This window comes from Chiloscyllium punctatum, chromosome 50 (genome assembly GCF_047496795.1).
Source record: "Chiloscyllium punctatum isolate Juve2018m chromosome 50, sChiPun1.3, whole genome shotgun sequence".
Taxonomy (NCBI): Eukaryota; Metazoa; Chordata; class Chondrichthyes; order Orectolobiformes; family Hemiscylliidae; genus Chiloscyllium; species Chiloscyllium punctatum.
The window spans coordinates 5,586,907-5,599,848 of NC_092788.1; positions in this window are offsets into that span (position 1 = coordinate 5,586,907).

Sequence of the window (12,942 nt, forward strand, 5' to 3'; positions counted from 1 at the left end):
CTGATGTTTAACGTGTTCTGTTACTGATACATTTACGAACCCCTCCCTCCATCCTTAAGAGAGGCTCATATCTCTCTGATGGTGAAGAAAGGAGACCCTGGAGGATTGTGCTTCTTACACGCCAATCTCACTTTTAAATGTTGGTTTCAAAATCCTGCCTGGGACTCGTGCATTTAGGCTGGAAACTTTGCTGCCTTTCATTGCCAAAGAGGACCAAAGAGGCTTTATAAAGGGCCACAGATCTTCCTACAATGTGAAGAGGTTATTCAATATGATCCAAGAGTCTCAACAACAATCTGCCCAGGGATTATTGATCACTTTAGATGAGAGAAGGCATTTGATTGGGTTGAGTGGCCGGATCTCTTCTGTACATTAGAATGGTTTGGTCTACGCCAAGATTTTATCAGGTGGGTGAGGATCCTTTACCGCGATCCTCTGGCTGCAGTTCTCACTAATGGTGTGGCCAACCAGTAATATTAATATTTCTCCAGGCAGCCGACAAGGTTGACACCTTTCACCATTGTTGTTTACGTTGGGGATTGAGCCACTGACGGAGGCCATCTGTAGGGATGCCAACATATCAGCCCCAGAAGTGGGAGAGAAGTCACGAAAGATTACATTGTATGCAGATTAGGGTCTTATGTTTTTGTCAAATCCCACAATTTCGATTGTTCATGTGATGCAATGCATTGATTCGCTTGTTGCCTTTCCGGGTGATAAGATTAATTTTACAGAGTTGGAGGCCATGCCTATGGAAGGTCTTAGGGAAATACCTGATACTGAGGCCAAATCCTGGTTTCCTTTTAAATGGTCACGGGGGTGGTTTCCCTATTTCAGTATATTCAGTACATCTGTCTTTGATCGTTTATTTAACGTGAACTGTGTCCATTTGTTTGACAAAATTAAACAAGACCTTCAAAGATGGGAGGCACTTCCAATATCCTGGCTCGGTCAGATAGCTCTTATTAAAATGAATGTTCTTCCTCATTTCCTCGACCCCGTGCGAATGCTTTCTTTGATGTTTCCCACACAGATATTTAGGAAACATAATGGCGAGTTTAGCTCTTTTATTTGGTACCATAAGCGATTCTTTATCAAGCTAACACAATTGCAACTGCCCCACAGATTGTGGGGGATAAATCTCCCTGATTTAAAGCAATCAATTAAGCTTTTTTTATCATCCTATGTTAGTGCCTGGACCGCTGAGGACTCGGCATCAATACGGCTAGACATTGAGCCTTCTCAGACAAAGTGAACCCTTATTAGTCTGTTATTCTTAGATAAAATGACAACATTTATGTAGCATTGTCAAAAAGCATTGGATATTATCTCAGTTATTTTATCTTCAAATACTAGAGTGATACGCGCCTTAATCAGAACTAATGGTATTTAAATTGTTTCCATTTACATCTCTTCCTCGCAGTGATTTTCACATTCGCAGCATCCCTTGTCAAGGCACAGTGGAGATATGGAGCTGTAAATGGATGGGAGCTGCACATCCTATCAGTTTTAAAATTGGCTGCAAGTTTCCCCACACTGGGCTGCGATCTAACACAGTGTTACCGAACAATGCAACAGCCTTGTTTATCTATGAATGAACCAGTGCGGACGGCACAGCTACCCATGCTGGACATTTAGCCCAGGGTTATAGATCCAGCATTGGGCTGCATGTAGTTTCACTCTGGATATAGCTGGGTTGCATACAGCTGTACACTAGCCGGATCTACACAGTTCTCCATCCTGAATATGTGAGTTATGTGAGTTAGATTGCGACTGTGAGAGAACTAAACATCTGGCTATGTCTTTATTTTGTGTTTTAATTCTTTTGATTGGACTCTTCAAATTCTGACTCATCCGGTAAGACCCGACCCTCTGGATGAGTCATGGTGACTGTTGTTGCAGCATCTCTGTCTGCAACATGACCAACAAATGGAGCAGAGGCTGCAGAGAGGACAGTCTCCGTAAAATGGAATGAGGGAATCACCATCAGATCAGTCGTGGTCTTAGTGAATGGTGGGGCAGGATTGAATGGACCACTGATGCAACTTATTCATATATTTCTGTTTGTTCCAAGCAAACTCCCCTTCTTTCCCAGTGTCCCATACTGGTGGGAAGTGAGTCACCTCTTCCTGTTCCTGCGTAACAGAATCCTTGGGCCTCAGTAGCCTCCAGATTTCCCTGTGTCCCAGTTTTGAGCAGTTAAGTGACTGCCTCCTGCTCCTGTGTCCCAGTCTCGAACAGTTGAGTCTCCTGTTCCTGTGTCCCAGTTTCAAGCAGTTGAATGACACCCTCCTGATCCCAAGTTTGTGAAAATACATGTCCTTTCCCTGCTCCTGAGTAACAGGGTCCAATAGCTCTGTGCTCACCTGCTGCTCCTGTGGAATGGAGTTGAGGGACTGAATGGCCTCTTCACATTATTTTCAGCTTTTCTTGACTAAACGTCTTTCTCCTGTTTCTGTAAAGCACCATCAAAATCTGAATGATGTATTTTTGTATTTGACTCTCAGTAATTGAGCAAACAAGCCGACTGGCAGAAATCAGATGCTGAATAGCCTCCTCCTGTTCCCGTGTTATACACTGCAGAGTCAATAGACTCTCAGAGATGTACAGCACGGAAAAAGATCGTTCGGTCTGGATATCCATACCGCCAAATATCCTAAATTAATCTCGTCACCCTTACCAGCTGGTGGCCCATCTCCCTCTAAACACTTCCCATGGAACTATCCATCCAAATGCCTTTTAAATGGTGTACCTGTACCTGCCCCCACCACCTCTTTTGTCTGTTCAATCCATACACACAGCAGTCTCTGTGTGAAAATGTTGTCCCTCATGTCCCTTTTTTAATCATTCTCCTCTCACCTTAAACTTTTGTCTTCTAATTTTGGACTCGTCTATCCTGGGAAAAGACATTGATTGTTTACCTTATCTACGCCTCTCATGATTTTATAAACCCCTTTAAGGTCCCTCCTCAGCCTCAACACTTGAAAATAGCTCCATCCTATTCAAACTCTCCCTGTAACTCTAACCCTCCAACACCTGCAACATTCTTTGAAATCTCTTCTGCACCCTTTCAAGTTCGACCACGCCTTTCTGACAGCAGGGAGACCAGGATTAAAGGCAATATGACAAAAGTTTAATGAACAAATGTCCACTCTCACGGCCTGTCTCCAATATTCAAGAACATTTTGGATCTAAATGACGAGCTCTCCCTGGATCCCAGGCAGTCTAACCTTGCTAACCAGTCTACCATGTAGAACTTTTTGGTTTTCTTACTGAATTCCATAAAGCCAACATCCACTGTCCTGTCTTCATCAATCATCTTCATCACTTCGTCAAAAGATTACACCGAGTCAGTGAGACGTGATCTCCAATGTACAAAGCCCTCTTCAGTCCTTGTCTTTTCAAATGTATACGCATCCTTTCCCACAAAATTCCCCTCCAACAATTTAGTCACCATTGACGTCAGGCTCACTGATCTATAGGTACCTGTTTTTTTCCCCTTACATTCTTAAATAATCACACTATGTTAGCTGCCCTCCAGTCTTTTGACACTTCACCTGTGGAAATCAGTGATACAAATACATCATCAAAATGCTTACCAATCTCCTTTCTGGCTTCCCACAAACATTTGGGATACAACTGATCAGGTCCTAGGGATTAGTTCACCTTTATGTGTTTTAAAATGTCAAACACCTCCTTGTAATATAGACACCTTTCAATGTTTCACTGTATATTTATTCATTCTCTCGCTCTTGTAACCACCTCCTCATTAAATACTGAGGAGAAATTTTTGTTTCGTGTGATTCTCCACATAGATAGTCTTACTTATCTTTAACGGGCCCTGTTCTCTCCCAAGTTAATCTTTTGCCATTAAAGGATTTGTATAATTTCTTCAACACCTCGTTAACCGTATTTCTAAAGCCATCCCTTGTCCACATTTTTCTGGCTTGATTTCGCCATTGACTGTACACTTGCTGCCCTTATACACCTCTCTGGATTCACTTAATCTCAGCTCTGTTTACCTGACATATGCCTCCTTCCTTAACTTGACCAGACCATCAATATATCTAACCAACCAGCACTCCCTGCACCCGCCAGCCTTGCCCATCTCACTAATAGGAACACGTTGGCTCTGGAATCTACGAAACCAAGTTTTGATGGTCTTGCATTTTCCAACCATCCTTTTCCTGTGAATAGGGTATTCCAATCAGCCTTTCACACGGCTCGCCTAACACTTTCAAAATTGGCCTTGTTCAAAGTTAGACCTTTAATGTTTACATCAGGTCTTTCCTATTCCAAAACAAATTTAAAACTAATATTTATGGGTTACAGAAACACTTCCTGCCCCTCTGTAACAGGCTCGAGAGGCTGAATGGGCTCCTCCTGTCGTTGTGTAACAGACCCGAGACATTAAATGCCACAGCAACCCGTGGATTACGAGCAGCCGTTAATCTGTATCTGATTAAGGTCCATACCTTCTCAGTTACAGAAACACAAACAATACAATGTACTCCAGGTGCCCTCTCAGTAACACCTCATACAGCAGCAGCGACATATCTCTTCGTTTTGAATGATTCTGTTGGCAAAATGTGCCAGTATTTTATATTTCCACCTTTTCAAGTAGCAACAGACTAATATGGGCTGAATGGCCTTCTCGTATCACTTTGTAAGATGCCCATAGGGACAGAATTGCTTCGGCCTGTTGCTCAGCAGCAATCTCAATGCTCTGTCGCAAGGTTATGAAAGGATTTGATAACAGGGCACTTAAAACCAGGAGGAACCTCACACTGGTCAACCAGTATTATACTTTGGGTTAAGTTATCTAGAAACTTGCCCACCTGACTATTTTGTATGCAGCCAATCTGTTATTTTATAATTGCCTCCTTTCATAAACAGAGTGGAACACATATAGAACACTGCAGTGCCTTTTAATCCTCTCATATACAAGTTTTTAAAAAAGATTCAAAAGATTTAAAGATTTTTGGTCCATCCCTCAGCCACCCTCATCCATTCCATCCAAACCCGGTAAATGTTCCCTTTTATAGTGATATGATAAATGATGTGTGGAACTGGTTAACTGAGCCTGTTTGTTCAGTCATGATTTGGAGATGCCGGTTTTGGCTTGGGGTGTACACAGTTAAAAATCGCACAACACCAGGTTATAGTCCAACAGGTTTAATTGGAAGCACACTAGCTTTCAGAGCGTTGCTCCTTCATCAGGTGATAGTGGAGGACATACTTCTAAGGCACAGAATTTATCGCAAAAAGTTACAGTGTGATGTAACTGAAATTATCCATTGAAAAATACCTTGATTGTTTGTTGAGTCTTTCATCTGTTCGAATATCATGATAGTTTCATTTCTTTCATGTGTAAATTACAAAACCTTTTTCTTTTAAAGTTGCATTCTCAGGTTAGCAGTAACAACGAGTGTTAGTTAGACAATATTTTGAAGGTGTTAGCCCCTGTGTTCTCTGTCTATACCATAATGTTTAGATTGATTCTAATCTGAAAAGTGAGATAACAGAGTTTTACATGAATTCATGTAGTTTTTGAGCTCAGAGTTCTACATGAATGCATGCAGTTTTTGAGCAAAGTACAATGTAACTCTGCAAGTACAAATTCGCCCCACAAAATATATGTGTGCATGTGGGTCTTTGTCTGTTTGTATGTGTGTGTTTGTCTTAGCTGGGGGTTGTGGGTGTGAGATGGAGTGTACATGTGTGTGTAGTGATGTAGAGTGTCTTAAGTCTGTGAGGGGGTTCATGTGTAAGTGTGGGAGTGTGTGTGTGTATCTGGGGTGGGGGGCTTGAGTATCAGTGAGAGAGAGTGTATATGTGTATGCATGAGTGTAAAGTGGTCTAAGACTCTGAGCGGATGCCTGTGAGAGTGTGTGTGTCTGTAAGGGTGTGTGTGTCAGTGTACGTGTCTGTGTACATATGTGTCCGTATGTATGTGTGTGTGTGTGTGTGTGTGTGTGTGTCTGTGTGTGTGTGTGTGTATGTGTGTGTGTGTGTGTGTGTGTGTGTGTATGTGTGTATAGTGCAATGGTGATCACCTGCAATGTGACATGCACTCAAGGCCCCAGTTGAGGCCCTCCCTATGGGAACCGAAATTTGTAATCAGCTTCTGCTCGGCCACTTTTCCCTGCTGCCTGTCCTGAAATCTGCCTTGAAGGATGGTCACCAGAAAGTCCGAGGTTGAATGTCCAGGACCACTGAAGTGTTCCCCAACTGGGAGGGAACCCTCCTGTCTGTTGATTGTTTTGCAATGCCCATTCATCCGTTGTCGTAGCCTTTGCTAATTTTCCCAGTGTTTGTTCAGTGACTGTGCTTAATGCCAATATCCATGGATTCTCATTATCCCAGTGGAGGGTTTCCATCTTTTAATGATAAATGGGCACCGTTCAATATGGTATCCCATAACATGAGCAGGAGCATCACCGACAGCACTGACAGTGAACAGCAGACCCAGAGAGAGGGGGAGGAGAGATCAGTATCTGAGAACATTAGACTGGAATGTTCCAAAAATGTATCAGAATCTGGGAACATTAGACTGGCATGTTCCAACAATAGACAGGAGTTTATACATTTATGTTTGGCGTCTTTCTGCATTTTATTGGTTGTCATTATCATGGCGGATCTATTTTGCTCTTCTCATTATTCAATATTTTTATTATCCTTTCCTGGCTATCATTGGTGTTCCTGGTAAGTGTCCACGTCCAGATTGTTTTGTTCTAAAAACCGATTATGACTGTATTACTGTTCTTTTATATCGTCTACACTTCTTGTCACTGTTATTTTCCTGTTGAAATGCTCATTCCAGATATTTACTCTACAGACCACTACTAACTACATCAATGCATGTGTTCAATGACTGTCTCCCTCTCTGAGCTGGCAGTGTTACTCTATATGTTGACCTACTCAGTTCCAGTGGAGAACTACAATTTACTGTATCATTGCCTTTGTTATTTAAATATTAAGAGCAGGGAGGTCACTCTCTACTGTTCTGGTTACAAACTCCACTTCCTGCGACTGTTTCCATCCCATCCCTGGCCAATATCTGCGACTGAAGCAGACAAGTCACAACTGTGGGAGATCCCTTTGACCATGAGCTGTTTCATGAAACCATACACTGACCATTTCGAACTTGAAATGCTCACCACCCCAGAATATATCTCACTGGTTTAGTCCAGCTGCTGTTTGAACCTTGAGCTATGAAATACAGTCTTAACAAAGCCAATAATCTGCTGCTGACGCTCCCGGCTTCAAACCTGCCGAAACAAATCTGATTCGAACTCACACCAAACTCCCATCCATCTTTCATTCATGTGCACGCGGATGTATATTGCTATTGTGTCTGACAGTGACTTTATTTTAACATTCTCAAACACTTTACCTCATCTGTCCATGAAACGTCTCTCGTTATCTCTCTGTTGAATAATAAAATGCCTGCTAGTTGTTCTTACTTAAAATAGTTTCCTCCATGTGCGTTCCTTCTCAAACAATGAGTTTCGCATTCAACCACGCCAATCCCGCACACACACACACTCTCTCAGTCTCTGATGAACACACACACAGCAAACTTTCTCATTGTCGACATTGCAGTAATTTAATGCGAGTATAGTTACCATACGACAGTAAAGTTTGCAATACTCTCCATGCTGGGCAGATAGTGCAGTTTACTGAGCAACACACCAGCATGGTCTGCAGAGGTCTCCATGCTGGGCTGTCATCTTGTCCCAGTTTATGTTGTTTGTGGTGTTCTGTGAAGCAGATTCAGAACATGATGTAACAAACCATTCCAGCTGATCTGACAATGCCTTTATTCAATGTTCTCATTCTTTTAAGTTTACTCTCGAAGATCCTCACTTCTCCAGTTAGTCCCACTGCCCTGTCTTTTTCCCCATATTTCCACAACATCTTTTCAGTTAATTAACTGTCTCTTTCTGTCTTTAATGTGAATCTTTCTGTCCCTCTGTTTCTTTCCCTGGCCTTTGTTTATGGCTCTCTAGTGTATCGAGTGCTTACACTCGAAGCTCAGAAACAGGGAAATGGTGTGTGTCAGGCTGTTTTTCACGTCCTGTTATGTCCCATGTGATGGTCCACGGTCAGGGGTGTTTCAGACGTTATTGTGACACATCCTTGTAACTTGGTCTGTACCTGTATTTGTCCCTCTCAGGTGATCTTCCGATCGAGGAAGTCCCTCAAGTAAAGGGCCAGGGATCTAAAGTGTGTGACAATGCTGTCAGTTTTAAAAAAAGATTATTTTCTCCTTTCTTTAAATAAGAGATCTTAAAGGCCAAACTGCCGACTGAAAACGGCTGAAGTAAATGAACTATGACACTTTTAGGGTTGATAATAAATAGCAGTAACAACGGCCTAGTAACTTATCCCCAGCTGCTATTCTCTCTGAAACCTGACATCATGCTGTTTCCTCCTGAATTGGAGAACTGTATGCAAGAATGTATGTCTGAATGTTCCATGTTTCCAAGTGATGTGTTTATGGAATGTTGGTATATTGGAACAGTTCATTTGTAGAAGGTACTGTATCCATTATTCGGCTATGGTTTCCAATAGTTAAATAATTCTAAATTCCCCTTCATTTTGTATGGATTTTCATTAGAGTCTTTAAGTATGTTGTGTTTTGCTTAATGGTGAGTGGTTTGACTAGTAGCATCACATCTGGAACTCCCACTTCACATCTACCTTTAAAATAAGGAAAGGTTGGCATCCAAGCTGCCTTCTTAAAATAGTTTGAGTCAGTCTGGTTGGTCTATAACAAACTGGCGTCTCTTGTCTGGTTCTAAATCGATAATACCAAACTGATTTAGAATTACAATCCCTACAGTGTGCAAACAAGCCACGCGACTCAACAAATCCACACCGACCCTCCGAGAAGTAACCTACCCAGACCCATTCATCTACCCTATTATTTAAAATTTACCCCGACTAAGTCACCTAACCCACACATCCCTGAAAACTTTGAACAACTAACCATGACCAAATCATCTGACATGCACATCTTTGGATTGTGGGAGGAAACCAGAGCATCCAGAATAAGCTCATGCAGACACTGGAGAGTATGCACCGAGAGAGTATTGGGTTCAAAGTTCACGTGTGGTAGTTGTTCGTGTCTTTCATTCCGGATGTTGAATTCGGTTGGTTTAAACAGTGTTTTGTGTATAAAGATTCTTTCAGTCACTAAGAGTTCTCTGGGTGTGGAAGTAATGAAGTTGGGGGTTTTACAAAAGGTAATGAAGGCAAAGCTGTAGGAATTGGCAGACAAGCTGGTGTTGGGGTTGTGTTTGTCTGTGTAAAAATGAGAGATAATTACAACTTGAGATTGGCAATTACATTTGGTGGAAACGCCATCAGAGTTTTCGGAAATGGCTAGAATTCAATTTCAAATGAGGTGCCTTGAACATGAGAAGGAATTGAAACTGTTTGAATTATGATGAAAAGTAGAAATAAAAGAAAAGGAAATGAAGAAGAAAGAAAGAAAAAGAGAGAAGAAAAGCAGAGAGTTTGAGCTTCAAAAGTTAGTAATTAGAGAGGAAAGTTGACATATAAGGTCGAGATGAAGGTAGACGGTAGACTGGATGAGGACGATAGTGAGGACGAGCAACCCCATAGTAGCCAAAGGCCTGATGGAGATCTGTTTAAATAAACCCAGGCATTATCTAAATTTGATGAGAAGAATGGAGGAGCCTTTTTAATTTCATTTGAGAAAGTGGCTAAACAAATGCAGTGCCTAGTAACCATGTGGATTTAGTTGATTCAAACAAAGCTGATAGGTATTTGCATCCCTCTCAGAGGAGGTGAAGAAAGCCATCTGAAGTGCATATGAGCTTGTACCAGAAGCCGACAGTGTTTCAGGAATCTAAAATAGTGTCCCTGGTTAAACGCACATTGAGTTTGAAAGAATCTAACAAAGTAATTTTGAAAAGTGGGGAAGGGCATTAAAAACAGAAAAAGCTATAGCACTGTTAGAGAGATTCTTGTTTTGGAGAAGTTCAACAATTCACTTCCTGCAGTCGTGAGAACTCGTGTGGAATAGCAGAGAGATAAAATGGCAAGATTCGAAGCTGAAATGGCTGATGATAATGATTTGGTTCAGAAATCAAAGGCTGTTTTCTGTGAGAGATTGAGAAGAATGTGCGAGATCTTCTTAAAACATATCCCTGTGAGAGTAAGGTTTATTGGCATCGGCCAGGAGTAGCAGGTAAAGGGGTTACAGCATTAAGAGGCACAGAAGCATGTAATTCTTTTTTGCTGAGACATGAGGAGCTATGTCATTCAGAAAGACTATTGGAGAGATGAGAAGTGCTCCATTATGTAACGTGTGGTTGGAGTGCCCAGTGGAAACATCAACAGATTTATTCCCCAATAGGGAAGGAGGCCTTGAGCTTGGTGTTGGCATTACAACATTTCAGCATTTAAATTGCCAATAACATACCTGAGACTAATCTTTATCACTGATCACGACCCTTTAAAGTTATTGAAGAAGTTTAGGGCGACGAATACCAGTCTGTTTCGATTGAGCTTATTATTGCTGCTATTCAATTTGAAATTATACCGTTGATAAGTCGAGAAACCTAAGATTTGACATGTTGTGGAGACTTGGATGAAGAAAGACAAAGGCATTCTTTGGCAGGAGTAAAATGACTGAAATCGAAACTAGTTGTGAACATTTGTATGCTCAGATTCAATGTAAAGTATATGCATTTCAGTCTGCTAATAGAGGACGATTAGCAGGTCTAAAATTAATCTATTTTTGTATATTGATGGATCATTTTATTAAAGGTGAGTTGTGAGTTTACTATCACTGTAAAGAGGTTATGTTCTCTTAGGTTGTTTTTGAAGGGAGGTTATAAAGGCAGAGGTGAAGAACTGCTGTCTGAACACAGTTTAAGTAAATAACTGAGGAGGCTTCTAAATTTTATTAAATGGTGTTAACAATCGAAGGGCAGTTGCCAGCTCTCTCAGACCAGGTTTTCTAGTTTTGCTTTTATCTGCAGCATTCAGAAGCTGTTGGGGATCCTCGAAGGGTTGGAAGTATCAATACATGATCCACAGCTGCTTTTCTCTCTGAGATCTCTGTTCATGTTGTTTCCTCCTGGATCAGAAAATTGTATGTAAGAATCTGTATTTGAATATATCTTTGTGCCAAGCAGTGTATACCAATTAGGTACAGTATCTATTGTTTGTGTAAGTGTTCCAACATATAAGCTATCCCAAAATGTTCTTTTCTTCGATTGGATTTTAAACAAAACATTTGAATAGATTATTTTGCTTAACGTCGAGTGATTTGACCATTCACAACATATCTGGAACGCACACTTCACATCTATGTTTAAAATAAGAATAGGTTTGGGTCTAAGCGGCCTTCTTAAAATATTTTGCGGGGATCTGGTCTGGTCCACAACACTTGTAGCAGAGGGGTTTCTGACTGACTCCTGTAATTGAAAAGTTAGTGGAGGGGCTGGAGATGGTTTGCTGGAGGTTGTGCTGTGAGCTGCCTCAGACATTCAGGGAGACCTGAGGATTTGGTGACCCAACTCTGGATGGAGCATGGGGAAAGTAGTTACAGCATCTGGGTCTGCAACATGAACAACAAATGGAGTAGAGGCTGCAGAGAGCGGAAGCTCTGTAAACACGGAGTGAGTCTGTGTGGGGAAAGGGATCTGCTGTATCCACCCCAAGTATTCCATGAACAGCTTCCCAAGCTCCACTTAACCGAGGAGCAGATAGTGAGGGGATCCTGACTGAACAAGGAACTGGTCACAGAGCGGTGTCACCGCCTTCAACACGACCTGCAGCTTCACACCAGGGAGCGGGTGGTGCTGCCAGTGACTATTAGGGTCGCTGTTTCATTCAGCTTCGATAATCCAGAACTTTCTAGGCAGAACTAGGTGACATATCCATCATTTCCCAGTATCTCAACATTGATGTCACCATTCGGTGATGGAAGGTATATATGGTGGATGAGGTAAATACATTGTTTCTCCCACAGCACGGAGCTGTCGGGTGTATTCATTATAGTGGTATTCCCAATGGTGTGCATGGCATCTGCAGAATATCCATGTCAATGGAGAGAGGTAGAGGAACTGAAGGAGCTCTCTCTCTCTCTATTAATGTTACAGTGTACCCATGCACAGTACATCATGTTGGCGAATACCCACTGTCCTGGCAGCAGTCATGGTCTCTTCATTCAGAAGCAGTCAGCCAGTCCCATCGTCATTGGGTCTCCACGTAGAAAGAAATGAATATATCTTGGATAAAGGCCGTCCTCTTGATGCACATTTCAAAACACCATCCCCACCACTAATCAACGACATTAAAGTATTCCATGTGTACGGAGAGCAATTGGATCACTTGGAGTGTCTGGGAGCAGGGATGGAGCAAAACCTCTCATGTCTGAACGGGTCTGAGTGCGCCCACCCCCCCCCCCCCCGAGTACACAGTATTAATAAGTCCTAAAATCCCTCTCCATTTCAGTAACATATTGCTTTCCGTTATTCCTGGAAAATTAAATGACAGATTATATCATGTTAAAATCCAAATGCCAAACTATTATCTATTGCCTTTACCTCTCTGAATCTATTTGCAGACTCTCCACCCTCTCTTGATAATTTAATCTCTTGCTTACCACAGCGACATCACCAAACTCAGCATCTGTATATCTGTTCCATCCTCCTGATTATTAATATAGACTGTAAATAGTTAAGAACCAAGTAGAACATAGAACATAGAACATACATAGAAAAATACAGGCCCTCGATGTTGCGCCGACCGAAGCCTACCTAACCTACACTAGCCCAATAACCTCCATATGCTTATCCAATGCCCACTTGAATGACCATAAAGAGGGAGAGTCCACCACTGATACTGGCAGGGCATTCCATGAACTCACAACCCGCTGAGTAAAGAATCTACCCCTAA